General features: G+C 37.9%; 2 long non-coding RNA genes across 10 annotated transcripts in view; one reads left to right on the top strand and one right to left on the bottom strand.

The window, feature by feature from the left end:
- LOC140505476 (uncharacterized) overlaps nucleotides 1-26,167 on the top strand; it is a 42,096-nt gene extending 15,929 nt beyond the window's left edge. For 3 of the 9 annotated variants that reach the window (XR_011967520.1, XR_011967513.1, XR_011967519.1), the window contains exons 2-9: nucleotides 4,500-4,572; nucleotides 5,064-5,190; nucleotides 12,478-12,757; nucleotides 15,105-17,069; nucleotides 17,690-18,801; nucleotides 19,442-19,570; nucleotides 23,715-23,897; nucleotides 24,849-26,167. This is a non-coding gene — a long non-coding RNA (uncharacterized lncRNA). Of the gene's footprint in view, nucleotides 1-4,499; nucleotides 4,573-5,063; nucleotides 5,191-12,477; nucleotides 12,758-15,104; nucleotides 17,070-17,689; nucleotides 18,802-19,441; nucleotides 19,571-19,865; nucleotides 19,991-23,714; nucleotides 23,898-24,848 lie in introns of all 9 variants that reach the window. The other 6 variants (XR_011967518.1, XR_011967515.1, XR_011967514.1 and 3 more) reach the window with 6 other exon arrangements.
- LOC140505475 (uncharacterized) lies at nucleotides 8,754-10,133 on the bottom strand. The gene is made up of 3 exons (XR_011967512.1): nucleotides 10,007-10,133; nucleotides 9,572-9,733; nucleotides 8,754-9,153 (listed from the first exon to the last, which is right to left on the bottom strand). It is a non-coding gene; the product is annotated as an uncharacterized lncRNA (long non-coding RNA).
- Nucleotides 26,168-26,821: the final 654 nt, after the last annotated feature.

The raw sequence follows: 26,821 nt of genomic DNA on the forward strand, positions 1-26,821 counted from the left end.
TTATCTTCCTCCCTCTGCCTCCTCCAACCATTACGAAGGCAAGAAAGGCAAAATCCATTACAAATATAGAGAGGCAAAATAAATTCCCACAATAGCCATGCTGAAAATAAAAATAAAGAAAGAAAATATATTTCAGTCTGCACTGAGTACATCAACTCTCTATCTGGAGGTAGAGAGTATGTGTCATCCTGACTTCTTTGGCATTTTGGTTGGTCACTGTATTGATCACAGTTACAGAGTCTTTCAAAGTTAATTATCGTTAGAATACCACTGTTGTACAAATTCTCTCCTGCTTCTGCTCACTTCACTTTGTATCATTTCATATATCTTCCCAGGTTTTTCTCAAAACCATCCTCTTCATTATTTCTTATAACACAATGGTTTTTTTATTTTAATATTTTATTTTTTTCAAGTACATGTAAAAACAGTTTTTAACCTTCATTTGTTTTTTATAAATTTGAATTTCAAATTCTCTCCCACCCTACCCCATCTCCTTCCTCATTGAAAAGGCAAGCAATTTAATAAAGATTATACATGTTCAATCATGCAAAACATTTCAGTATTAGTCGTGTTGTAAAAGAAAATATAGACAAAACAACTCAAGAAAAATAAAGTTAAAAAACAATGTGTTTTGCTCTGCATCCAGATTCCATCAGTTCTTTCTCTGGAGGTGGATAGAATTTTTTTTTTTATCACAAGTATTTCAGATTGTCTTGGATCTTTCTATTACTGAGAATAGCTAAGTCATCCACAGTTTATTATTGTACAATATTGTTGTTACTGTGTACAGTGTTTTCCTGGTTCTACTTACACTTCACATTAGTTCATGTAAGTCTTTCCAGCTTTTTCTGAAAGCATCCTGCTCATCATTCCTTATATAGCACTATAGTATTTCCTCACGATCATATACTACAATTTGTTCAGCCATTCTCCAATTGATGGACATTTCCTTAATATCCAATACTTTGCCCCTACAAAAAAATCTGCTATAAATATTTTGGTACATATAGTTTCTTTCTTTCTTTGTTTTCTTCATTCTTTCCTTCCTGCCTGCCTTTCTTTCTTCTTTTCTTTCTTTTTCTCTTTCTTTCTCTCTTTCTCCCTCTTTCTCTTCCTTCTTTTCTTCCTTCCTTCCTTCCATCATTTCTTTCTTTCCTCTTTGGAACACATCTAGAAGTGGCATTACTTGGTCAAAGGGTATGCCCTTTGGGCATAATTCCAAATTTCTCTCCAGAACGGTAGGATCAGTTCACAACTCTACCAATAGTGCATTAATGTTCAAATTTCCCCACATCCCCTTCAACATTTGACATTTTTCTTTTCTGTCATATTACCCAATCTGATAGATATGAGATGGTACCTCAGAGTTGTTGTAATGTGCATTTCTTTAATAAATAGTGACATAGAGCATTTTTATATGACTATAGACAGCTCTGAATTCTTTTGAAAACTGTCTGATCATATTCTTTGACCTTTTATCAATCAGGAAATGACTTGCATTCTTCAAAATTTGACTCAGTTCTCTATATATTTGAGAAATAAGGCCTTTATCAGAGAAACTTGCTGTAAAACCCTTCCCCTCACTCAGTTTTCTGCTTTCCTTCTAATCTTGGCTATATTCATTTTGTTTGTGCAAAATCTTTTTCGTTTAATGTAATTAAAATGATCAATTTTACATCTGTAACACTTTCTATATCTTGTTTAGTCCTGAATTCTTCCCTTATCCATAAATCTGACAGGTAAACTATTCTATGCTCCCTTATTTAACTTAGAGTATCATCTTTTATGTCTAAATCATTTACCTGTTTTGACCTTGTCTTTGTACATAGTAAGAGACATTTGTCTAAACTGCTTTCCAGTATTCCCAGTAATTTTTGTCAAATAGTGAATTTCTGTTCCAAAATTTTGGACCTTTGCATTTATGAGATTACTGTGTATTGTGCATCTATTCCATGGACTCATCACTCTATTTCTTAGTCAGTGTCAGACTTTTTTTTCATTAATTCCTTTGATATTCTTGACCGTTTGTTCTTCCAAGTGAAGTTTATTATTTTTTCTACCTCTGTAAAATATTTTTTGATAGTTTAATTAGTACAGCACTTAATAAATATATTAATTTAGGCAGAATTGTCATTTTTATTATAGTAGCTCAACCTACCCATGAGTGATGCATATTTTTCCAATTATTTAGATTAGATTTTATTTATGTGAACAGTCTCTTGTAATTATGATCATATAGTTACTGGGTTTGTCTTGTCTTGTTAGACTCCCAAATGTTTTATATTGTACAAAGTTATTTTAAATAGTGTTTCTATTTCTGTCTCTCCTTGATGGATTTTGTTGGTAATACAGAGAAATGCTGATGATTTATATGAGTTTATTTTGTATCCTGTGACTTTGCTCAAGTTGTTAATTGTTTCATCCCATCTGTTTCCAATTCTTTGCCTTTGCAAAAAAAAAAAAAACTGATATAAATATTTTTGTATGGATAGGTATTTTCCCTCTATCTTCAGGGGTGTTTTCCCTCTTTGGAGTATAAAGCTAGTAGCAGAATTGTTGCACAATTTAATAGTTTGGGGAGCAAAGTTCCAAATTGCTTTCTAGAATGGTGAGACTAGTTTCCAGCTCCATCCATGGTTCACTGGTATACCAGTTTTTTTCACATTGCCTTCAACTTTTGTCATTTTTCTTTTCCATCATCTTAGCCAATCTGGTACCTCAAGGTTGTTTAATTAGCATTTCTTTAAGTATTAGTGATTTAGAGCAGCATATGATATGGAACTCCCAGGGTAGGAAGTTTTCAAATGAAATGGGAGCTATTCACAACCATTATGAATAAATGATGAACAATAATTATGAACAAGATCATGAAGAAGAGGAGAAATACAAATCAAAACAACTCCAATGTTATACCTCAAATTCATCAGGTTGACAAAGATGACTGTGGAGGAAAGAATAAATGCTCAGGAGACTGTGAGGACAAGAACACTAGTGAACTTTTAGCGGATCTGTGAATTGGTCCAATAGTTAAAGTCAATAAGTGAACAGCCTTTATAAGTTATCAATATTCTCTTCCTAACTTGTACCATGGGTAAAGATCATGAAATGAGGCTGCATCTTCCTATCAGAATTTTAGAGGTACCCATGAAAGATTCTTTAATGTTATTGGCTTGAGTCATCATGTGAGTCCCCCATATCAATGACCTGTGATGAGCATTCTAGTATCCTTTAACCAATTAACATTAATTATATTTTACAAAGTGTTTCACCTCCCCTGTCTTCAAACTAGAGGCAGAACATAACAATCTCCTCTTCTATCAATCACCTTAGTCCCTGGGTTCACACAATGTATTTGCCCCACCAAGATCATTTCCAAATGTGGCATAGCCACATATGGAGATAAGTCTATGCCTCCTGACCACTGAGGTTGGTCAAGCAAATCTTTGTTCAGGGTTCATGATTCTGTCTCTTTCATGCTTGGCCTCTTGCAAATCCTGGCTGTACTTCAATTCCTAGACATCTAAGACCTTTTGAAACTCACAAGATCACAGCAATCTCCAAAATGTCTTCATGTTCATGGACAATAAGACATTCAACAGAGGTAAAATCAACAATAGATCCTGTGCTCACAGGTCACATGGAAGTAGCCCAGATTGAGGGATAAAGCCCTGAGATCTTTCTTCCATTTAGGGCTCAGAACAATTCTAGCCTCCTCATTTGAATATGTCCAGGGTGCCTTTTCAATGCACCACCCAGCCGTTCATCCCCTTCAGGCTCAGCAGTCACTCAAGTGTCCTATCTTTTTGCTTTCTGGTTAGTAGACTGGAACAAGCTATAGAATGTCCAAATGTTAAAGTTATAGCATGCTCTAAAGCAGGGAGCAAGTCCCTTCATCATACATAATATTACCGGTCTGGAAGGAGGTTTCCCAGCCTCTTCTGTGTGGGCTGGCAGCAGGAAGAACATTCTCAGAGGAAGTGGTTTCAATAGCCAAGACCCTGTTATATGTGTGCAAACCCTGTGATCCAGTGCTATGATTGGTAGGCTTATATACCAAGGAGGATAAAGAAAGAAGGACCTGTATGTACTAAAACATTGTGTAACCCTTTTTATTCTAGAAAAGATATAAAAACAAATGGTTGCTTATCAGTTAGGGAATGCATGAACAAATTGTGGTAAATAAATGTAATAGAATATTATTCCACACGATGTGTTTGATTTCCCTGAGTTTCAGTTTTTTCTTCTAAATAATAAGGAAACTAGACATGGATCTTTATAGATCCTCCTAGCTCCAGAATTTATGATTGTGTGTTACCCAATCCCTTAAAGCACCATATGACTCCTACTGCCCCCAGAATCTATACATACTTTTATAAGGTTTTGAAGGGGAAGTAAATGGGGTCAGCTGTTCAGAAAGCATTAAGGGAGGGAAAGAGAGGGTTGTGTCTTTACTGAGATAAACACTCTTGTGATTCTTTTTTTCTGATGACACTTTCTAGGAAGATGAGAAAAATGAGGCCTATGAGAGACAACTGCTACATGATGAACAAAATCTATTTTCCTTTGGCACATGTAAGGAATATTTGGTGTGTATGTGTGTGTGTTTGTATGTATATTGTATGTATGTATGGAAATGTGGATATTGTAATAGGGTGTGTGGAAACTCCTAATAGGGTCCTGTTAATCTTTTCAAGGGTATGGAATAAGGTAACTTCAGTTATGACACAGTGTTCTTATTGCATTGATGTCCTTCTGGAGGACAAATGTTGATCTCCAGTATTCAGAGGAGAGCAGATCTTAAAAGCATCTAAAAGTATAATAATAGGATGTGTAGGTATGTTGAATTTCTTCAGTTCTAAATGTGAGGTCAGAAAGGATGAATAATTAGCATTGAGTTTTGGAGATGGGTTAGCTCTAGGCTTTGAACCCTGTGTCTTGAGACCTAGTGGTGAAGAGGAAAGTCAAGAGGCTTTTGGATGATTTCTCTTTCATTGACTTATTCCCTATTGAGGAACTTTGAAAGTCCTGCCTCACTTTATGATGTTTTTCATCTGGATTTTCAGGAGGCAATCCTTCCAAATGGTCACTATGGAGCAAGTTATCCCAGTGTTGAACCTTTTCAGCAATAATGCCTCTGGATGAACTGTGAGCCTTGGAAAGTTCATTTTCTGGTTCTGTTTTAGAAGAATGGTAGGTATCTAGGAAGGTCTGAGCATCCTCATTAGGGTTGACTCTTATTCAGGAGTCTGATAATTCCTCATTTCAGGTGAGCATTCCTATTTAAGGGAACAGTTCTTTCAAAGTTCAAGATATGTGTATCAACCTCAAATCTTGAGAAGGTGTTCTTATGGGCTGCTTTTCTAGTCAGGGTGCTCTCAGTTCCTGTTTCTATTTCTCCTCAGAGAGGGAATATTAATGCATTCAGATGTAGGGCAGACTCTTTGCTGGTCACACATAAGTAGAATAATATAGAATGCAGCTAGTCAGATTGAGGAAAAAATGACCTTATCTTGTGGAACTGGCTTTGTTCTTGGGTCATTTTCTCCTCCTATTCATTTTCAAGGGAGACTAAAAGTCTTGTAGGGAGAAATTGGAGTGTTCAGACTCAGAATTTTTGGAAGTTTGACAGAAGTGTATTTTCTAAACCTATATTTACTGGCTAAAATTGTAAATTAATCATGGAGTCCTGAGGAATATCTAACCTTAAGTCAGACTGAGGATATTGACAATGTCTATGCCCTCAGTGACCATGGAACCAAGGTATACTGTATCCTAAAGGCACAAGTTAGTTGTGTCTTCCAAAGAACTTGTTTTCTGGATTGCGGAATATTGCTATGGAGTTGAGGGGTTAGAGAAACAGACAGCTCTACTTTAACTCTTTTTTTTAAGTGTCCCCACAACTTTATGTTTCCACCCTATGAAAGAAAAGGTATTTTTCCGCCTTGTCTGATGCCTGGAGATGACAGAACTTTGTTTTTCTAAAAGAGCTGGACTTTGCAAAGTAAAAGAGTGATGACATAGTCAACTTTCCTTTTTGGAGAGAAGACATTGCACCTTAATAAGAACTTCAGTTAAGGTCTGAAGCTCCACACATTTAGAGACGTATCTGGGAGTAACTTTAGGGTCAGTGGAGAACTATCACTTGGTGGCCATGTGAGACTATCACAGAACGATAATCTGGCAGAGACAAAGTGAGATGCTGTAGATCTTTTGAAGACTGTATATCCAATTGAGACTACATACCAAAGATAACAATGGGAATCAGTTTGATGACATCAGAGATTGGTGAACTTGTTGCGTTGGAAGCAGGCTCCATGCTTGTGTGTTGGAGCACATATATTCTCTACGTAAGCGCCTTTCCTTGCACAATGCCCAGGAGTGTTCACTCTTCCCCCGATGTTGTGTCACCCCAGCTCATGAGGGAAATGTTTTATTTTCACTTTTATTACTATACCATTACATTTATTTTGAGCTAATTCTGCCTTCTGATGAAGTATAAACATAAACACATTTAATGATGACAATGATTTATGGTTTTAAGTGGATGAACAGTCCTATGGTACCTTAAATCCTTGCAGCAGGGACTCACTGTGTAAGTTGGGGGGATGCTTCCAGTGCTACATTAGAAAGGAGATTAATAAGAGAATGTCAACTAAAATGGTGAAGGGTCTCAATTTCATGTCATATTAATATCAGTGAAAGGCTATCAGGATGTTTACTTTGAAGAAGAGAGGGCTCAGAGAACTCAAGGTAACCATCTTCAAGTACTTGAAAGGCTGTCATGTAGAAGAGGAATTGTAGTTATTGTTGTACATTCATGATGCCATTTGGGATTTTCTTGGCAGAGATACTGGAGGGGTTTGCCATTTCTTTCTCCAGCTCATTTTACAGATGAGGAAAGTGAGGCAAACAAAGTTAAGTGACTTTCCCAGGGTCACACAGCTAGTAAATGTCTGAAGCTAAATTTAAATTCATAAAGATGAGTCTTCCTGATTCCAAACCCAGTGCTCTATTCATGGCATCACCTAGCCACAAAGGAAAGAACTGGGAGGAATATTTGGAAGTTCTAAGGAAGCAAATTTTGGCTTGCTATTAAGAAATTTCCTCAGAATTAAAGCTGTGCAAAAGAGGAACAAACTTAGCAATTTGTTTGTTCCCCTCACAGGTGTCTTCAAAAAATGGCTCCATGTCAACTTAACGACTTGTCGGGTGTGTTGTATTGAGGATTCTTTTTGGGTGCCAGTTGGTTGATGTGGTTTCTGAGTGCCCTTACAACTCTGAAATTTTGATTGTATGAGAGGGTCTGAATGGGTCAAAATAAATAATTTCTACGATCTCTTCTCTCTCTCATATTCTATCATCTAATGTTAATGTGACGCAGAAAAATGGGACAGAATCTTTCTGTTATCCTTGAACTTGACCAGAGATAAAGAAAAGTTACCTTCCTTGTAAGTCTCTAGAAAAGATAAAAATAGTTCTGTTAGGACTGGATAAATCAAATATTGGTCTGCTCTTGGGTACACTGAGTTTTAGGGACCTAGATATTGTGGTTTCTAAGATAGGAGAATGTCTAAGTAAGACACTTTCTTAATATGTCAAGGCTAGACTTTGCAATTATCTGTTACACATAAATCAGTTGTTATAACTACATTTCCCTTTTCATCCAGTAGGCTGAAGGCATTAAGTCTAGTGCTGATTCTTATGCTTTCACTCTTTTTTTCACTGCTGTTTAATTTCTACACTTCCCAAGTAAGAATCTCTGCTATGTTCCTTCTCTGAAAAAATTCCTATCCTCAGACTCCACATGCTTGTTTTGCTAGGGACTTCTTGGACCAAGTTCACCAATCTAGGCTAGTTGAACAAAGTCTTCCTATAACAAGAATGTGTGAATGAAGAGTTATAGTGTGCCAATTTCAGTATCAAAAGTAGTCCTATGGCTTCTGGTTCTCTTGTTATAATACTTGTACCTAATTCACACCTTTTATGGGTGGGATTGTGTACAAGAACATTCTCCTACTGTCATCCCACTGTGAATCCAAATCATCCTGCACTGGCTACTTTACTGACTGCTAAGTTTCTGATAACTGATCAGTATACCAGGGCTTTTAGAGGTGCTGCTCATTAATGTGTTGGGGTAGGAGGGGGTACTTCCTCCTGCAGGGTGTTCTAGCCTGTTAGTTATCCTCTTTTCCTCCCAATTCAGTACAATCCACCCATGGTTTAATTCATGAAATGTGGGTGGTATTGATGTTCAGCCAGGCATAATGCTGTAACCTGTCTCAAAGCTCATTGGAATGGAACTCTTTCCTTATTGGTAGAGATGAAGGCTCTACCTTGCAGGTCCATACAAATAGGCTTTGGGACAGGGGTTAGAATGGCATTCTTGAAATGTCCTAGAGGAGACTAGAGGATACCAGGGGTCACAGTTTCTAAGAGACTCCTTTTAGTCTCCATGGCTCTCTGAAATCCCTTGTTTTCTACCCAGATCACCATCTTCATCTGTTCTATAGACTGACCAAAGTCTTGAAATGAAATGAACCACATTTCATTCATAGAAGGGGAAAGTAGTCACAGCCCAATCCCAGATTTGGACTCATAAGAGGTGTGCTTTCCTTTGTAAGAAACCCTTACCCTGGATTTGCTTAGTGACCTCGGCCTCTGCCTGACCCTACCCAGTCTCCTAAGGGTATCCTGGTGAACCCCAGCTTTCCTGACCTAGGCATGAAGGAAAATGATTTTTACCTTTATTCGACTGAAGCAAAGAAAATTTTACTTGGAAATGAAGGGAAAGGGTAACATAAGACAAGTTTCAGAGCAGTACATAGGCTCTTCCATTTAACCCAATCTGTGTGTATGTGACCCTAATCACAGAGCCAGACATGGCTCTACAAGGGAGCAGGAGTGAGGAAGTCTGTGGGGTGAGGGAGCTGGGGAGGGTTTGGGGATGGGTGGGGGGAAAAGCTCTTATTGAAGTGGGATTGAGCAGGCTGCACCACACACCACTTCTGCTGAAAAATCATGCAAGTGCATATCCTATATTGCATAGATTATTATCTGAACAGCAAATGTTCACCAAACGAAACCAAGCCAGGAAGACTATAGGCTCTCCGCAAGTGTCAACGCATTCCAGTTTAGAATGAGTATAGGCCCACCCTAGGAAGGGAGAAGCATTCATCTATGAGGAGGCTCCCTCAACCCCAGATCATAAGCTGCTAGAGAAATCCCACCCCAGAATCTACCACTCTACATTTGAAACATAGACATAGAATTGGAACATTTTCAGGCATAGCCTAACTATGTTACTTTGATCAAGTTCCTTAATCTTCCTGAGATTCATTTCCCTCATGTATAAAATGAGGATAATAATATTTGTATTTTTTACCTCTCACTGATGATGTCAGGAAGCCCAGTTATATATTAAGATAAGCTATTAGTCCTCCCCTTTCCTCTTGGTAGCTACACCCTCCCCTCCCGGGACTTCATTCAGTAATAGGGACCCCAGCTACCCACCCATGGGTTAAACTATCCAAATAAGCAAGGGCAGCAGAGTCTGATGCACTTGCTTCCTCACCTTCAGTTTTGTCAATGTATGAATAGAAAGACTGGCTTCTGCATCCTTTCTTTTTCTTCGAAATACAGGTTCCTTCACCATCCAAACAGGAGCCTTTTTTAAATTTTTCACAGGTAGCACACACAATTTCCTTTCCCTTTCCACGGAACTTTGGTTCCCCACCTTGGAGGCAACATAGAATGCGTTACATTATCTTCAGATCACTCACTCTTGTCCAACCACATTTGGTGTGCGTCTCAATTCCCAACTGACATGTGGACCTATGGAAAGCTAAGGGAAGAAACCTAGGATCCCAAAGGAAGGGAAGGGTTTGAGGAAAAGTATGGGGTCTTTTCTAATATCTCACCCCTTTTCTGATATTAAGGCTTGGATTTGGAGCAGATATAGGAGAGACCCTCTGGGGCAATAACGCCAGCACAACATCCCATGACTCACCTCGCAAAAGGCAGAATAGAGAGAGGCCCAGCAAGAACATTTTGTCCATCTTATCCTTTTTCTGTGTAGACTTTATGTGTGGTTGCTATATAAATGTAAGAATGTCTAGGCTGACGTGTTTCATGGAGAGATATCTAATCTGGAATCTGGCCCGCCTCTCTCTAAGTGAGACTGTGATTTCCACCTTTGTGGGGGATAGGAAGAGAGCGCTGACAAGCTCCCTGCTCCTTCCTTTATCTGTTTTCAACAGGGGTATTGGTTTAGAAGTCTATCTACAATATCTCTAATATCTGTAGTCTAGTAGCATAATAATTTTGTGGCCCCAGAATCAACACTTAATCAACAAACATTTAATTGAATTTACTATATGCCAGGCTAAATGCTGGGGATACCTTTAAAGAAAAATAAAAACAATCTGTACCCTCAAGAATCTCATTTTATAATGGTGGTGGTGGTGGACACAACAATGAAATAACTATGTACAAACAAGATATAATCAGGAGAAATTGGCAGGCATCTCAGAAAGAAGGAACGGAGATTAAATGGGAACAAGATAGGATTTTAGGTTAGACTTGAATGAAGCCAGAGGGTAGAAAGAAGAGGAAGAACATGCCAGGAATGGTAAACAATCAGTAAAAATGCACAGGATGGGGCAATAAAGTGGTTTTTTGTTGTTGTTGTTGTTTTTTGTGAGAACCAACAAAAAGGCCAGTGTTGCTGGGTGGTATAATATTGGGAGGGGAGGAAAATGTTAAGAAGATTGGGAAGGTAAAAAAGAATCAGATTATGAAAGGCTCTAAAATCCAAATAGCAGATTTTATATTTGATCCTAAAGGTAACAGGAAGCCAGTGGAAATAATTTAATTGATGAAGGAGTAACATTGTCAGACCTTCATTTAAGAAAGAAAATTTGGTCAGCTGAGTAGAGAATGGACTGAAGTGGAGAGATTTAAGTCAGGGAGATCAGCCAAAGGGCTATTGTAGTAACCAAAGCATGGCATGATAAGGGCCTGCACCAGGGTGATAGAAGTGTTTTAGGAGAGAAGGAGGTAGATGCAAGAGATATTTTGAAGGTAAAGTTGACAGGACTTGGCAACAGATTCAATATGAAGGATGAGAGAGAATAAAAATAACATGTAGATTTGAGTCTGGATGTTGCCCTTGACAGTAAAAGGAAAATTAACAAGGCAGGAGGATTTGTTGGGGGAGGGGGATAGAGGGAGGAAAATAATAGGTTCAATTTTGGACATGTTGAGATAAAAATGATTATGGGACATCCAGTTCAAGATGTCTAGCAGACAGTTGGAGATGTGAGACTAGAAGTCAGGAGAACAGTTAGGGCTGGATAAGTAACTCTGAAAATCACTAGCATAGTGATAATAGTATAATTCATGGGAGCTGATGAGATCACCAAGCAAAATAGTATATGGAGAGATGAGAAGAGGGCTCAAGACAGAGCCTTGGTGTGCACCCATGGTTATCAGACACATTCTATATGAAGCTCAAGCAAGGGAGACTGAGAAGGAATGATCAGACATACAGGAGGAGAATGATGAGAGATCAGTGTCACCAAAACCTAGAGAAAAGAGAGTATTAAGGAAAAGAGGGTGATAGACAAGAAGGATGAGGACTAAAAAAAAGCCACTGGATTTGGCAATAAACAAGTCACTGGTAACTTTGGAGAGAGTGGTTTAAGCTGAACTATGCAGTCAGAAGCCAGATTGCAGAGACTTAAGAAGAGATTGAATAGAAAGGAAAGGAATTGGAAGCACTGTTTTTGGATGGCTTTCTCAAGGAGTTTGGCTGCAAAAGGTAAGAGATACATGGGGCAATAGCTAGCAGTAATGGACGAATGAAGTAGGGGTTTTTTGAGAATTGGTGGGTGATGTCACAGGAATGTTTTTAGGCAGTATGGAAGCAGTCAATAGCCAGGGAGAGACTGAGGAAAACTGAGAAAGTGGGGAAGATAGAGGTGATGGGTTGCTGAAGGAGATGGAATGGAATGGGATCAGTTCTGCATGTGGAGAGATTTGCTTTGGCAATAAGGATCACATCCTTAGTGAGAAAGGGGTGGAATATTGTTTAGTCAGAGAAGGTATCTTGAGTTATGTGAGATAAGGAGAGGAAAAAAGAGAGCTCTTGAGAAATCACTTCTATTTTCTTTTTAATGAACTATGAAGCAAGTTTTTCATTTGAGGGAGTGGTGAGAGGGGGAGCCATTAGAGGTTTGAAGAGGGATGAAAGTTTGGAAAAGTTACTTTGGTGAATGGGATAGTGAATTGATTAGTGAGATACACAGAAACTGTGGTGCTAAAGTGAGGGCCCATTTGAGATTATGTAACATAAATTTGTAGCGGACCCAATTGGCACGGTTTCATGATTTTCTACAGTTTGATTTATCAGCACATGAATAGGGTCCAAGCACTCCTCTGACCACATACCTTAAGCCTTCCATCTCCTGATGTGTACAGCTTGTCCCCTGAGGGAAGTCAGAAAGGGGTTGGACATCTTCCATTAGCCCCAAAGGACATCCTCCTGCCCCAAAGCAATGACTCCTATCTGTGCCAGCACTAGGAAGCTTCTACCTCCTGCTGCCAGCCCGATCTCCCCAGATGGGATGTAGAAAACCTCCAATGCAAAGAGGAACAACTTACTCTTTGACTTCAGGCCTTCTATCTCTTGCTGGGACTGTCCTTTGAAAGAAGAGGAAGAGGAAAGTTGGTGGGGAATGGATCTTCTTTCTGATGCTGGGTAGGTTTGACCTCCATCTCCCACTGCTCCCTTTTCCTAACTAATTTTCTCCCTTTGGAAGGTAGAGTAGTGAAGCAGGGCCTCCTGTTGGACCATCTGACCATGCCCATCAATCTTATGCTTCACTTGCCTCCAGCCCAATCTCCAACTTTGTTGGGAAGAGTGATACCCTCCACTCAATGATGAACATTCCCATACCTAATCATTCCCTTCACACCCTAGTGATTCTGAACCCCTGTAGATCATCTTCCAAATCCCATTCCCCACCCCCAATTGCCTGATTCCTTATTTCCATCCCTCCCAGTCCCAAGGTTTCAACCAAATAGCACCTAGCCCTTCCATTGTTAAAGTTCACAAATACAATGGTAACACAAATAAGTTGTTCAGAGATATTGGTTACTAATATACAAGTTGATACAGACATTCTAACTACATTTCCAACAGGTAATGGTGGGGAGTTAAGTATCATGAAAAGACAACTGCCCACAACCATACATAATTATAGATATTTGCATCTGAATGCACTTTGGAAAGATACTCTGTCAGTTTCAGGTCCCGGATACAGGGAGGAAGAAAGACTTCCTTTGATATGTCTTTCTGGAATTACATCAGAAACCACAGATACTTACAAATAAAGCACACTTTAGTGTATGATTATAGCTGATAATGACATGCCTAAGGAATTAAAATCTAATTCATTAAGACATTCAGGTACATACACAAAAAAAACCCTTTAGCAATCAACATTTGAATCTTTTTACACTCCCCAAACTCAGGTCGTCCAACTCTGTGAAGTAAACACTCCCCTAAAACTCGTATAGCAATCAGATTAGGGCTCTGAAAAATCAATTATTGGGATTAAGTGGAATAGCTACTGGTGATGAAAATGAAAGCAACTGACTGAACCATTTAAATTACCATTACAATTACTAAATAGTAATTGTTTCTCTTTTACCCAGGAACTCTGAAGGTCTTCCCCTCCCAGTTTGATTTTTTTGTTGTTGTTGTTGTTAAAGGAGCGATCCCTTGAGTAACTACTTAAAGAAGTCTATTAGTTGAATGGGTGTATCTCACTCAAAGCGAGAATGTGATAAGACCTTAGCCTGAAAGGACCAAGGTCTCACATTGCATTATGGGCCATCTCCAGTCATCCTGGACCCAGATGGTTGAGGAGAAGAAAGTGAGACTGGTAACTCTGCACAGCCCTCTCTCACTCAAATCAGTCAACTGTAAGTCATGTCATCATCTTGATGTCATGATCCTCTTCGAGAACAAAGGACAAACAACAGCAACAAACATAATCTTGTGACTCAGTTCTAGAGCTAGATTACTTTCTGTTCATTTATAATTTAGTCCAATTTCTGTCTTGTGAGAAAACTTCATTCAACTGTGAGAAGTGGGAGAAAATCTTACTAAAGTATTTGGATCTAGCCCTGTATGGCTGGGAAGTTTCATACTTAAGCAGTTGTCCCAGTAAGCAGGACTAACTCCCACTTTAAGCTTTCAGTGGGAGATTAGGTTGTAAGAAAAAAGAAAAAAAACCCTGCAAAATACTTTTGTTCTACCATTTCAGCACTAGCCACGTTGGAATTATGGAAATAAATAATCATAGAAAGGAAAACTTTCCTGCTTTTTAAAACTGCTAAAACATCTTAGTAGATTTTGGAAGTTTGGAGATCAAGGACTTTGGAGATTAATCATTTTCACTTAGCAACATATACTGAAATATTTTAGTGAGTTTTGGGGTTGTTTTATTATTTGGCCTTTGTTTTCTAAGAGGACCAATGACAATATGAAGGTGATGTCTTGATTTGTATATGAATTGGATTTAAGTGAGGAAGAGCTGTGTAAAGTCATCAGCCTCACTCTGTCTTCCAGAGTCATTGTAATCCAGTGGCAAGACAAAAGTCAGGATGACTGGTGATGACCCAAGAGGCAGTGGGTGACCTTGACCTTTTAAAATTAAAGTCCTTCCCCAGTTTCAGTTAGTCTAAGGCTGTAATGGTAATTTAAATAAGAAGATCTTTCCCATTAATAGGCACATGTGACCTACCTGGGTCACATGAGTCTGAGTCACATAGAGCCTGTGGTGGGAGGTGTTTGCTGAAGGGGTAGAATGGAAAGAGTGGATCAGGAAGAGTGGAACAGAGCTGAGAGGAAACTGACTGAGTAGTCACAACTGAGGAAGACAGAGAAAGCAGGCAGCTGGGGCAGCCACTAGAGTGAGTGGAAGAGCTTGGTTGTGATTTGTTTAATGGAGCTAGTTTGTGGGAAGCCTAACAGAAGGAAGGTTTGGGGATACTGTTGCTCTCTGCATTGTTATTGTGTATGGATTTCTTTGTTGCAGTGATGGATTCAACTTTCTGGTGTTGGGATTTGGCTTTCTGGTGTCTGAATAAGCGTTTTGGTTCTGTCTTCCATGTGGAGAGTCTGTCGTATTTCCCAATTCAGAATTGCATTGACATATGCATGCCACTGGAGGTGCTGTGAATATTGCATTGGTGCACATCCATTAAATGACTAATTATTAGGTAAGAATTGAGACAAAAGATGGGTCAATTTAACATCACAAAGATACCAATCTGAGAGGGAAATACCCTCAAGAATTTTTGGCCAGAACCCAGAGAATTTGTTTTAAGGAAAAAATAAGAATTAAATTCTGTGAATATTTCAGAGGTAAGCAGAACTTAGATAATTTTTCCCCTTAAAGATTGATCACACTATTGTTTTAGTGTAACAAAGGAAGGCAGCTAGTTTGAAAGCAATACCAGGGTAAAGAAAAGAAAAAAGGTATCTGGGTTGCATTTTTAAAATTTATCTGAAACTTAAATAGTTGCCTCTTCTTAACCTTTCCTTGACCATGAGAAAAAAGATTGTTTAAATCAGAGACCCTCTGAGTCCCTCCCACTCCAGCTCAGATAACTCCTGTGACTCCCCCAGTTCAGAGACCTTCCCCTCTAACCATTTTAAGCTTTCTCAGATCAGGTTCCCAAATTTACCAGTTTACTGGGAAAAATGCTGGAAAAAAGCAGGGAAACCTGAGTTACATTCTGTTCACAGATATTTATTTAGGAGTGTGATCTTAAGCAAGTTATCTTTTCTCTGTTTGCCTCAGTTTCCTTATCTGTAAAGAGTTTCTTGATCTGTAAAAAGGAAAATGAAAATGGTACCCATCTCCTAGCGTTGTTGTGAGGATAAAATAACATAGTGCTTGTAAAGTGTTTAACATAGTAGTAAGCACACATTTGGTAAGCACCACATAAATGTTGACTATTTTTTTTTCATTTCTTTATTTGGATGTAATTGCATACCAGATTTTGAATGTAATTTTGAATCCAGTGCCAAAAGCGATAAGGTTAATGATTTTATATGAGTTAATTTAAGAATATATTTGGCTTAACTGATGTTATTTGACTGGTCATGTGTTGTTTCCTGCTTTAAATACATGGCATTGGATATTTTATATGGATGCTATTTGATTATGAATTGAGTTTTTAAAAGAATGCAAAAAAATAAATATGTGAAAACTATTAAATCTTTAATGGGGTATATTTTATTTTAAAATAGACAATAACAACAACAATAATAAATTTAGTATAATAAAGAGTGGTTTTTCATTCATAAATGTTTGGCTTTCACTTATAAAAAATTAAGAAAATGAATAGGGTGCTTTAAAGATTTAACTTCATTATAGCAATATGAGTCAACTGGCAGGTAGTTGCATGTTTGAAACCCCAGGATGTGGTTCATTTTAATTTATAAGTAAAGGGAAAGTGAAATGTAACTGTTAAGGAAACATGAGAAAATTAATAGTATTCAAGTCCTAAGTTGCAGTTAATGAAATTTTGCTCTTTGAGGTCACAATTCTTAGGACTGCAATTTACTATTGTTTTGAGTTTGAATTATAGGAATGGTTGTCTGAATTTTCATGAAGCCAAAAGAAGAAAAAGACTTGTTCTATATTCTAAGAATTGTGACAGTTGGTTGTTTGTCCCTGGGAAAAGTGGAGGGGATGATCTTGGCATGGCTTAAAGTAAGACAATCTTGATTCAGTTTCCTCATCGTGCTATTTCTTTTATGAATAGAAAATTTCCTAACCTGTTAATGCTGACCTTACTTTTGATACCTTGTCACTACATGATTGGCTATCAGATATGATTCATGCCTAGAATCAAATAGAGGTAAGGGAGTTCTTCCCCTTTCAGGTCAGTCTGTTCCCCTGAGGGGATGAGTCTGTATGTTGTAACGATGTCCCACTTTTTCCTTTTATAGCAAATTTCTATAATCAGAGCAGGTGAACAGTAGAAGTTTTGTAAGTACAATACTAAATCTATTAGTTGATTGATACTAGAACTTCTCTGAGTTACTAAAATAGGATTCAAATATGGAAAATTTTACAATTTTAATCTGTATTTGTGCTCAAAATATAATATGGGGATATTAACCTTCAAAGGGGGGAATTAGACAAAATAATAAAATAAAAATGTAAGATAAAAGCTTTCTAAGTAAATGCAATAGTAAATTTTGAGAAAGCAACAAGATTAGACTGTTTTTTCTTATAACTATGTGCATATGTATATGATCATAGCTAAATGTATGTTGTATGGAATTTCAGACTTTGAGTCTGTTTTAGTAATAAGTCCCCAAAGTTGGGTTAAGGATTTACATATAAAATTGTATTAATAATTGTAAAGAAAGTGAAATTATTTTCCCATTTAAAAATATCTTGTTTGATAATTTTAAGACAGAAGGATTACAGTTACAACCTTAAGAATTTTTTTAAAGAATTCTCATATAAGGTTTAGATAAATATAAAAATAATAAAAATATATACCACCTAAGTGGTATATAAAAAAACTGAAATTCTCTGAAGTTCCAGTATTGGAGAACAAAATTTAAGAGATTGCACTAAATTGCACTGTTTTGTTACAGGCAGACTTTATCAGAATTACTTAAGAACCTTTGCAAGTGATTTGGAACCAGAGAAGCAGAGTCAACTTCATACTTGTCTTGAGAATTAGGCCAATTCCAGAATATTCAAGAGAAGATTTCAAGGCATCAGAAGACTACAAGACACATCTGGGACTCAAAATGTGCTGTTGAAATGGACATTGGAAGTCAGGAAAACTTGAGTTCAAATGTGATCTGAAATACTTTCTAGAAGTGTGATCCTCAGCAAGTTACGACCTCTGTTTGGCTCAGTTTCCTTATCTGTTAAATGGAGATAATAATAATTCCTACCTGCTAGAGTTATTGTGTGAATCACGTGAGATATCTGTAACACTCTTAGCACAGTGCCTGGTACATAGTAAGCACTTTTTGAAATATTCTTATTATTCAATTATCATTAAAACTGGACTTTGAGCAATAGAATGAAAATAGAATTCATGCATTATATTAAGAGTTCAAGATATCCCAGGATGTCTGCTAGTGGTTCTTAGGTTTGAAGCTGTGCAATTGATTCTATCATATTCTTATAGCTGAAGATGATAAGGAAAAAATTGCTTTCATGTATCCTGCTGGATTTTTGCCATTTGGAGTACGTATAAGACATGTTGGTGGGGAAAAATTAGTCTCTTTCTGATGGAGAAAGTAACAGTAGACATAAATTAGCTGGAAATGTTGGTACATTGTCTTTGGAAAGACACACTTTCTTCCCTTCTCCATATTGCTTGGAGGCAAATCCCTCTGTTTGTCTGGTTCTTCAATTATAAAATGAGAGTGATAAAGTACTTTAAGTTTTGAAAATACAGTGGCTGGTGGGGAAAATAACAGAAGACATGAGTTATCTGGAAATGTTGTATATCTAGATGACTTCAGTGTCTAGTGGAAAATTACTACCCACTAGAAGAACGTGAGAGACTGACAAAAGTGTTCTATCATCTAGAGAAACCTGGTCTAAATCTGTCGCTTGAAAGCTCCAGAATTGTAGTCTCTGTTAAGTATCTCAGAAAGACTTCAACCTTGACCCAGAGAAGATAGAAATGCTTCTGAATTGACCACATTTACAGAATCTTCAAAATCTATGAACTTTTCTTATACAGGTATTCATTATCTCAAACTTCTTACAAACTATGCTGCTATCCCTAAATTACTTTGTAACAGGTAAAAGATGAAATGACTGAGAAAATACTTGTATTCCCTAGTCTTTAGACTCTTATAAATTCCAAAGAAAGGTGATGGGAATGCTGTTGCCACTTGGAATCTCTCCCCATCTTTTGCCTTGGGTAAAAACCAGAAATCCTGGGGAGAGGGAGAGGCTACATTGTGAATACAGAAGGCATTAATTTGGCTCTTTAAATATGTCCTACTAATTATGATATCAAATGAACAATTTTTTTTAAATGCCAAAAAAATGCAGGGAAACCTGAGTTATACTCTGGTCTCAGAAATTTATTAGCTATGTGATCTTAAGGAAATTATCTCCATTTACCCAAGTTTCCAAATGCGTAAAGAGGAAAATACTAATAGTGTCCACTTCCTAGGGTTGTTGTGAGGATCAAAATAACATAATTGTGAAGTGCTTTATACAATGACTAACACATGGTAAGTACTACGTAAATGAAATCAAGTGGGCTTCGGAAGCTTTGCTACCAATAAGGCTAGGAGGTGATAGAATTCCAGCTGTGCTATTTACAATTCTAAAAAGGTGATATTACTAAAGATCTGCTCTCAATATACCAGCAATTTGGAAAAGGAAGAGAGAAGGAGGGGGAGAAGGAGGAAGAGAAGAACAAGAAGAACCAGAACAAGAAAGGAAGAAGAAGGAGGAGGAGGAGGAGGAAGAGAAGTAGTAGTTTACTATAATAAATAGTGAGTATTTGAAAATTGTTGACAATCACTTATAAAAATTATGAAAGTGAACAAGGTGCTTTAAGGATATAATTTCAATATATCAATATGAGTCAACTATCAGGTAGTTGCTGCACATCTGAAACCCCATAATGTGATTAGTTTTAATTTATAGGTAAAGAATAAATGAAATGTAACTGTTAGGGAAACATGGGAAAATTAATAGTATCCAACCCCTAAATTGTCATTAATGAAATTTTGCTGTTCGAGGTAAAAATTCTTAGGACTAGAGTTTACTATTGAGTTTGGGTTATAGGAATGGTTGTCTGAATTGTCATGAAGCCAAGAGAAGAAAATGGTTTGTGCTGTAGTCTGAGAATTGTGACAGCTGGATGCTTGTCCCTGGAAAAAGTGGAATGGATGACCTTGGCATGGCTTAAAGTAAGATGCTCTTGATTCAGTTTCCCCATTGTGTTATTTCCTTTCTGAACAGAAAATTTCCCAACCTGTTAATCCTGACCTTGCTTTGGATACCTTGTGAGTACACAGTTGGCTATCAGATATGATTCGTGTCTGGGATCAAACAGAGCTAAGGGTCTTTTCTCTCTGTTATGGTAGTAGATCAGGTCAGTCTGTTCCCCTGAGGGGATGGGTGTTGATGTTGTTATGATTATGTTCCACCTTTTCCTTTTATAGCAAATTTCTATAATCAGAGCAGATGAACAGTAGAAGTTTTTAAAGTATCATACTAAGTTTACTGATTAATAGATGGATACTAGAACATCTTTGAGTTACTAAAATATGATGTAAATATGAAAAATTTCACAACTTTTACCTGTATTTGTGCTCAGATTGTAAGATAGGGGATACTATCCTTCAAAAGAGGGAATTAGACAAACTAATAAGACAAAGATGTAGTGTAGAAGTTTTCTAAGTAACCAGAATAGTAGATTATTTTTTTATTTTTTTAACTTTTAACATTCAATTTTACAAAATTTTGGGTTCCAAATTTTCTCCCCTTTTTTCCCCTCCCCCCACTCCAAAACACCAAGCATTCTAATTGCCCCTGTCTGCCAATCTGCCCTCTCTTCTATCATCCCTCTCTGCCCTTGTCTCCATCCTATACCCCTTTACCTTTATTTCTTATTTCCTAGTGACAAGAACAGTACTCGACAGTTGTTCCTAAAACTTTGAGTTCCAACTTCTCTTCCTCCCTCCCTCCCAACCCCTTCCCTTTGGAGGGCAAGCAATTCAATATAGGCCAAATCTGTGTAGTTTTGCAAATGACTTCCATAATAGTAGTGTTGTGTAAGAACTAATTATATTTCCCTCCATCCTATCCTGTCCCCCATTACTTCTGTTCTCTCTTTTGATCCTATCCCTCCCCATGAGTGTTGACCTCAAATTGCTCCCTCCTCCCCATGCCCTCCCTTCCATCATCCCCCCCACCCTGCTTATCCCCCTATCCCCCACTTTCCTGTATTGTAAGATAGGTTTTCATACCAAAATGAGTGTGCATTTTATTCCTTCCTTTAGTCGAATGTGATGAGAGTAAACTTCATGTTTTTCTCTCACCTCCCCTCTTTATCCCTCCACTATAAAGTCTTTTGCTTGCCTCTTTTATAAGAGATAATTTGCCCCATTCCATTTCTCCCTTTCTCCTCCCAATATATTTCTCTCTCTCTGCTTGATTTCATTTTTTTTTTTAAGATATGATCCCATCCTCTTCAATTCACTCTGTGCACTCTGTCTCTACGTATGTGTGCGTGTGTGCATGTGTGTGTGTGTACTCCCACCCAGCACCCAGATACTGAAATGTTTCAAGAGTTACAAATATTGTCTTTCCATGTAGGAATGTAAACAGTTCAACTTTAGTAAGTCCCTTATGACTTCTCTTTGCTGTTCACCTTTTCATGGTTCTCTTCATTCTTGTGTTTGAAAGTCAAATTTTCTTTTCAGCTCTGGTCTTTTCATCAAGAATACTTGAAAATCCTCTATTTCATTGAAAGACCATTTTTTTCCCCTGAAGTATTATACTCAGTTTTGCTGGGTAGGTGATTCTTGGTTTTAGTCCTAGTTCCTTTGACTTCTGGAATATCCTATTCCATGCCCTTCGATCCCTTAATGTAGAGGCTGCTAGATCTTGTGTTATCCTGATTGTATTTCCCCAATACTTGAATTGTTTCTTTCTAGCTGCTTGCAATATTTTCTCCTTGACCTGGTAACTCTGGAATTTGGCCACAATGTTCCTAGGAGTTTCTCTTTTTGGATCTCTTTCATGCGGTATTCTGTGGATTCCCTGAATACTTATTTTGCCCTCTGGTTCTAGAATCTCAGGGCAGTTTTCCTTGATAATTTCATGAAAGATGATGTCTAGGCTCTTTTTTGATCCTGGCTTTCAGGTAAGCCCATAATTTTTAAATTGTCTCTCCTGAATCTATTTTCCAGGTCAGTTGTTTTTCCAATGAGATATTTCACATTATCTTCCATTTTTTCATTCTTTTGGTTTTGTTTTGTGATTTCTTGGTTTCTCATAAAGTCATTAGCCTCCATCTGTTCCATTCTAATTTTGAAAGAACTATTTTCTTCAGTGAGCTTTTGAATCTCCTTTTCCATTTGGCTAATTCTGCTTTTGAAAGCATTCTTCTCCTCATTGGCTTTTTGAACCTCTTTTGCCAATTGAGTTAGGCTAGTTTTCAAGGTGTTAATTTCTTCAGAATTTTTTTGGGTCTCCTTTAGCAGGGTGTTTACTTGTTTTTCATGCTTTGCTTGCATGTCACTTAATTCTCTTCCCAGTTTTTCCTTCATCTCTCTAACTTGATTTTCAAAATCCTTTTTGAGCTCTTCCATGGCCTGAGCCCATTGAGTGGGCTGGGATATAGAAGCCTTGACTTCTGCGTTTTCCCCTGATGATAAGCATTGTTCTTCCTCATCAGAAGGGAAGGAAGGAAATGCCTGTTCACCAAGAAAGTAACCTTCTATAGTCTTATTTTTTTTCCCTTTCTGGGCATTTTCCCAGCCAGTGACTTGACTTCTGAGTGTCCTCTCCACCCCCACCTAGCCTCCAGATCCGCCCAGCCAGCACTTGGGGTCTGAGATTCAAATGCTGCTTCCCAGCCTCAGGGCTTTTGGCGGGGGCAGGGCTGCTATTCAGTGTGAGATCAAGTTCAGGTGCTCAGGTTGGGTCAGGGCCGCCTCACAGGCTCCGTTCCCTCAGGGGGTTTATGCAGAGACCTTCAACAATGGATCCAGGCTCCTGCCTGCTTGGACATCCCCGGTCTGCTCCCGCCTCCGCTGCTGCCTCCCGAGGGGGCCTGAGTTATGGGGGCACCCCACTCCCCTCTCGACCCGCCAAAGAGACCCTCTCACCAACCCTTGTCACCCGTGGGTGGAGGGACCCGCGCGGCTGCTGGAGATTCTGTCCCTGAAGCCTGCTAAGATCTGCTCCTTTCGGCGCTGCACCGCCGAGGCAGGGTTGGGCTCTGCTCCGGGTCCGGGGCGCGAGGGACCTTTTGCGAGAGGTTTTCAGGCTCTCTGGAGCAGAAATCTCGTCCTCTCTGTTCTGTGGTTTCTGCTGCTCCAGAATTCGCCCGTGGTTCTTTTTTTTACAGGTATTTTATGGGCAGTGGGTTCGGAGGTAGCGTATGTGTGTCTTTCTACTCCGCCATCTTGGCTCTGCCCCTCCAGAATAGTAGATTTTAAGAAATCAACAGCATTAGTTTTTTTTTCTATATAACTATATTCATGTATATATGCCTGACTTCTAAATGTAACCAGCATGGAAATTCAGGCTTTGGTTGTGTTTTAGTAATAGGTTTTCAAATTTCAAAATAGTTTTCAAAATTTAGTAATAAATTTTCAAAATTCAAAATTAAATATTTTACATATAAAATTTTACTGATAATTATAAAGAAAGTGAAATTGTTCCCCCATTTCTAAAATATCTTGTCTGACAATTGTAAAAGAAAGAAGACTTTATTTTACAGTTACGTACTCATGAATTCTTACATTCTTATATAGATTTTCATATCAGGTACAGGGCTTAGGTAAAGATAGAAATAGCAAGTGGTATATAGTATATAGTATAGTATACAGCCTATAAAAAGTTTCAGGTTCAGAGTACCAAATTTAAGAGATTTTACTAAATTGTATTATCTTTTATTAGAATTCCCTAGAAACCTTTACAAGTGATTTGGAACCAGAGAAGCAGAGGACCCTTCAGATTTGCCCTAAGAATAAGCCCTATTCCAGAATGTCCAAGAGAAGATATTTTCAAGGAGCAGATGACTATTGCGGGACATTTGGGACTTAAGACAAGAGGAATTGACTATTTAAATGGACATTGGAAGTAGGTTACTAGGATACAAGGAGGCTTGATGTTATTTAATAGTGATGTTCATTATTATATTGGCTGGTCTTTTGTTTCGTAGTCTTTGATTACCCTGGTGACATGTAAATCTCCCTTCTCAAAATTTGTCCATTGTGAGCCCTTTAAGTAGTTTGATCTGTAGCCTGACTTATGTAATTCTGATTATGAATATATGAGAAATCTTATAGATTTGTATAAGTGATCCATGGGGAGACTCAATTCTGGATCTAGCTCCATTCCTTTTTAATTCAATTATGGGTTTAGTCGAATTTCTGTCTTGGGACAAAACTTTATTCAATTGTGGAAATTGTAAGAAAGCTTTATTGAATTGTCTGAACCTAGCACCGTGTGGCTGGGAAGCTGGACCACCCCATCTGCTGCTCTCCAGTTGTCCTGATTTATATCTGGCCACTGGACTGAGATGTCTCCAGAGGAGAAAGTGAACCTGGTGACTTTGCACAACCCTCCCTCACTTATAACCAATTCACTTTCAGGTCATGGCATCACCTTCCTAACATCCTCTTCAAGAACAAACAGCATCAGAAGCATCAAGCATCGAAAGAGACCCTTAACTAAGCATCTAAGTTATGCTGACCAGAAACTCAGTTAGATGCAAAGATTAATGCAAGGAGTTTTCGCACTGTTATACATCCCAAACAACCGATATGTCTTATCTGAAAAATGACCCCATGCTGGTCAATCAGCTATTGTTTCCATATTCCTTTGATTGAATGCAGACTTTTAGGGGGAGTGGGACATTTTTTTTTATACCTGTTTGCTTTCCCCCTCCCAGCTAGTAAAGTCCCTAATCTTTCACCCAATTAGAAATCAGATTAATTTTGTATCCTGGTTAATTGTTTTGTTTTAACTAATAAGTTTATTTGATTAATTGTTTTTAATTCATGAAAATCTGTCTCCCCTTTTATTCAGACTCCAGGGTCAAAGCTGAGGAAGTCCACTATTCCTGATTTGTCACGTGACTGGAATGCATTGCTTAGTAAATTGATATTCTCTGAAGCACAAACCTTTGTTTCTTCAGTCATTTCATCTTTCATCTACCACAACTGAATAAACACACTTGTGCATACGATTGAAGACACTTAGATGTGAAAGGCAAGAAATGGCAAATTACTCTGAAACCCAAAAAGTCTTTTGAAAATCCACGGATGTACCAATGTGAACAACTTTTCAAAGTTGATCAGCTGCCTTACTCATGTACCAGTGTTGACCTATGCATATCTAAATAAGCTTTTTCTGTCTCTCCTGTGCAAAAAATCCTTCCAGGAGCTCTTGGGAGCTGTCCTTTACTGAGGGAATGATGATTTCCAGAAATCAACGTATCTGCCAGCAGATGACTAACTAACAATGAAAGTTAGTACTTTATTCATAAGCTGATATTTGTGGCTTTGAAATGGGATATCACTGAGAAGTTTGAAAACTCTGTGGAGAAAAATTCCAAGTGTAGATTGACAATCATCTACAGACAGTTCTTAATCTGTGCCAAATTGGATGTTACATGAAAGAAATAGATACTAATGCTATACAATGATTAATTTCACATATGTTATAGGGCCAAAGAAGACTCTGACCTGAAGGCCACATGACTCAGAAATATTGTGATGCAAAAGAAGGTATGAAATCTCTATGTGATACCCAAAGAGCAGACTAAAATCCTGGTGGAACAGTAGCTGAGAGCTTGGTATTTTCATTAGGAGTTTATGTTAAATGCATTTCATTGAACCAACCTTTTTTGTTTCAGTTGCATGTACATGACTGGTAATGAGAGTAAATAGATACTGATGGACTGAGAAAGTTGATGCAGGCAGAGATGCAAAAAAGTGATACCAAAAAATTAGGCTTCAGTCATTTGAAGGCATTTGGTTATTGAGATAAATGCAGAAGTAAGAAATATGCAGCAGAATGTTGTTTCTGATAATGACTGTACCTAGAGCAGGGATGGAGAACCTGCCACCTGGAGATCACATGTGGTCCTCTAGGTCCTCAAGTGTGTCCTCCAGGTGGCAGGTTCCCCACCCCTGACCTACAGCATAGTTTACTTTGACCCCCAAAGTCATATAGGATTATTGGACATGTGGGTCAAGAGAAAACCCTGGAAATACTAAGAAATAGACCTTATTATAGGTAACATACTAAGAAGTGTGAAACTTGTACCTAGTGTGTGAGAAGAAAAGTTCTGATAATGTGTGCTGCATTTTTGGTGAATATAAATAAAAGCAAAGCTTTGGAAATTGTCTGCCTTGACTTCGTATCTTTGGAAGGAGATAGTATAAGTATGTCATTTCTTAGTGGTGACAGATCACTTCACCAGGCATGCAGACGTGTACCCAACCAGGAAATAGAAAGCAAACATAGTTGTTGTCATTGGAAAAGTATTTCTTTTTTTTTTTTTTTTTTTTGCATATAAATTCATAGTTTATTTCCTTAAAGCCAGTTGAAGCTAGGAAACATGCACAAGGAGCCAAAAATGTGAATTCTGATTGATAAAAGAATTATCAGCCTTAAGTATGTTTTAGAACAATCCCAACACAGGGTCTCTATGTTACTCAAATTTCTGATCTCCATATATGTTTAACCATATTATGAGAAAGGAATTTTCATAATTCAACAGGTAGTAAATACAAGATAAGAGAGTTGACAAAGTGTCAGTTGAAATTACCGCCCAGGATAGCTGTGTTTTCTTTACCATTAACATGCTGTAACAAAATATATGTCCAAAAATATTAAGATAAGAAGAGGTCCCATTATTCAAGATAGTGTCTCAGATTAAGGTACTCATCCTTAATGGCCATAAAAATTCTCTTAAGTCAGCCCCATACGGCCTTGTTGACATAGGAAGAGGTATTCTCTGAGTAGAGGACAAAGGATGTTGGTTAGGTCCAGGC

The sequence above is a fragment of the Notamacropus eugenii genome, chromosome 5 (genome assembly GCF_028372415.1).
Source record: "Notamacropus eugenii isolate mMacEug1 chromosome 5, mMacEug1.pri_v2, whole genome shotgun sequence".
In the NCBI taxonomy this organism is placed as follows: Eukaryota; Metazoa; Chordata; class Mammalia; order Diprotodontia; family Macropodidae; genus Notamacropus; species Notamacropus eugenii.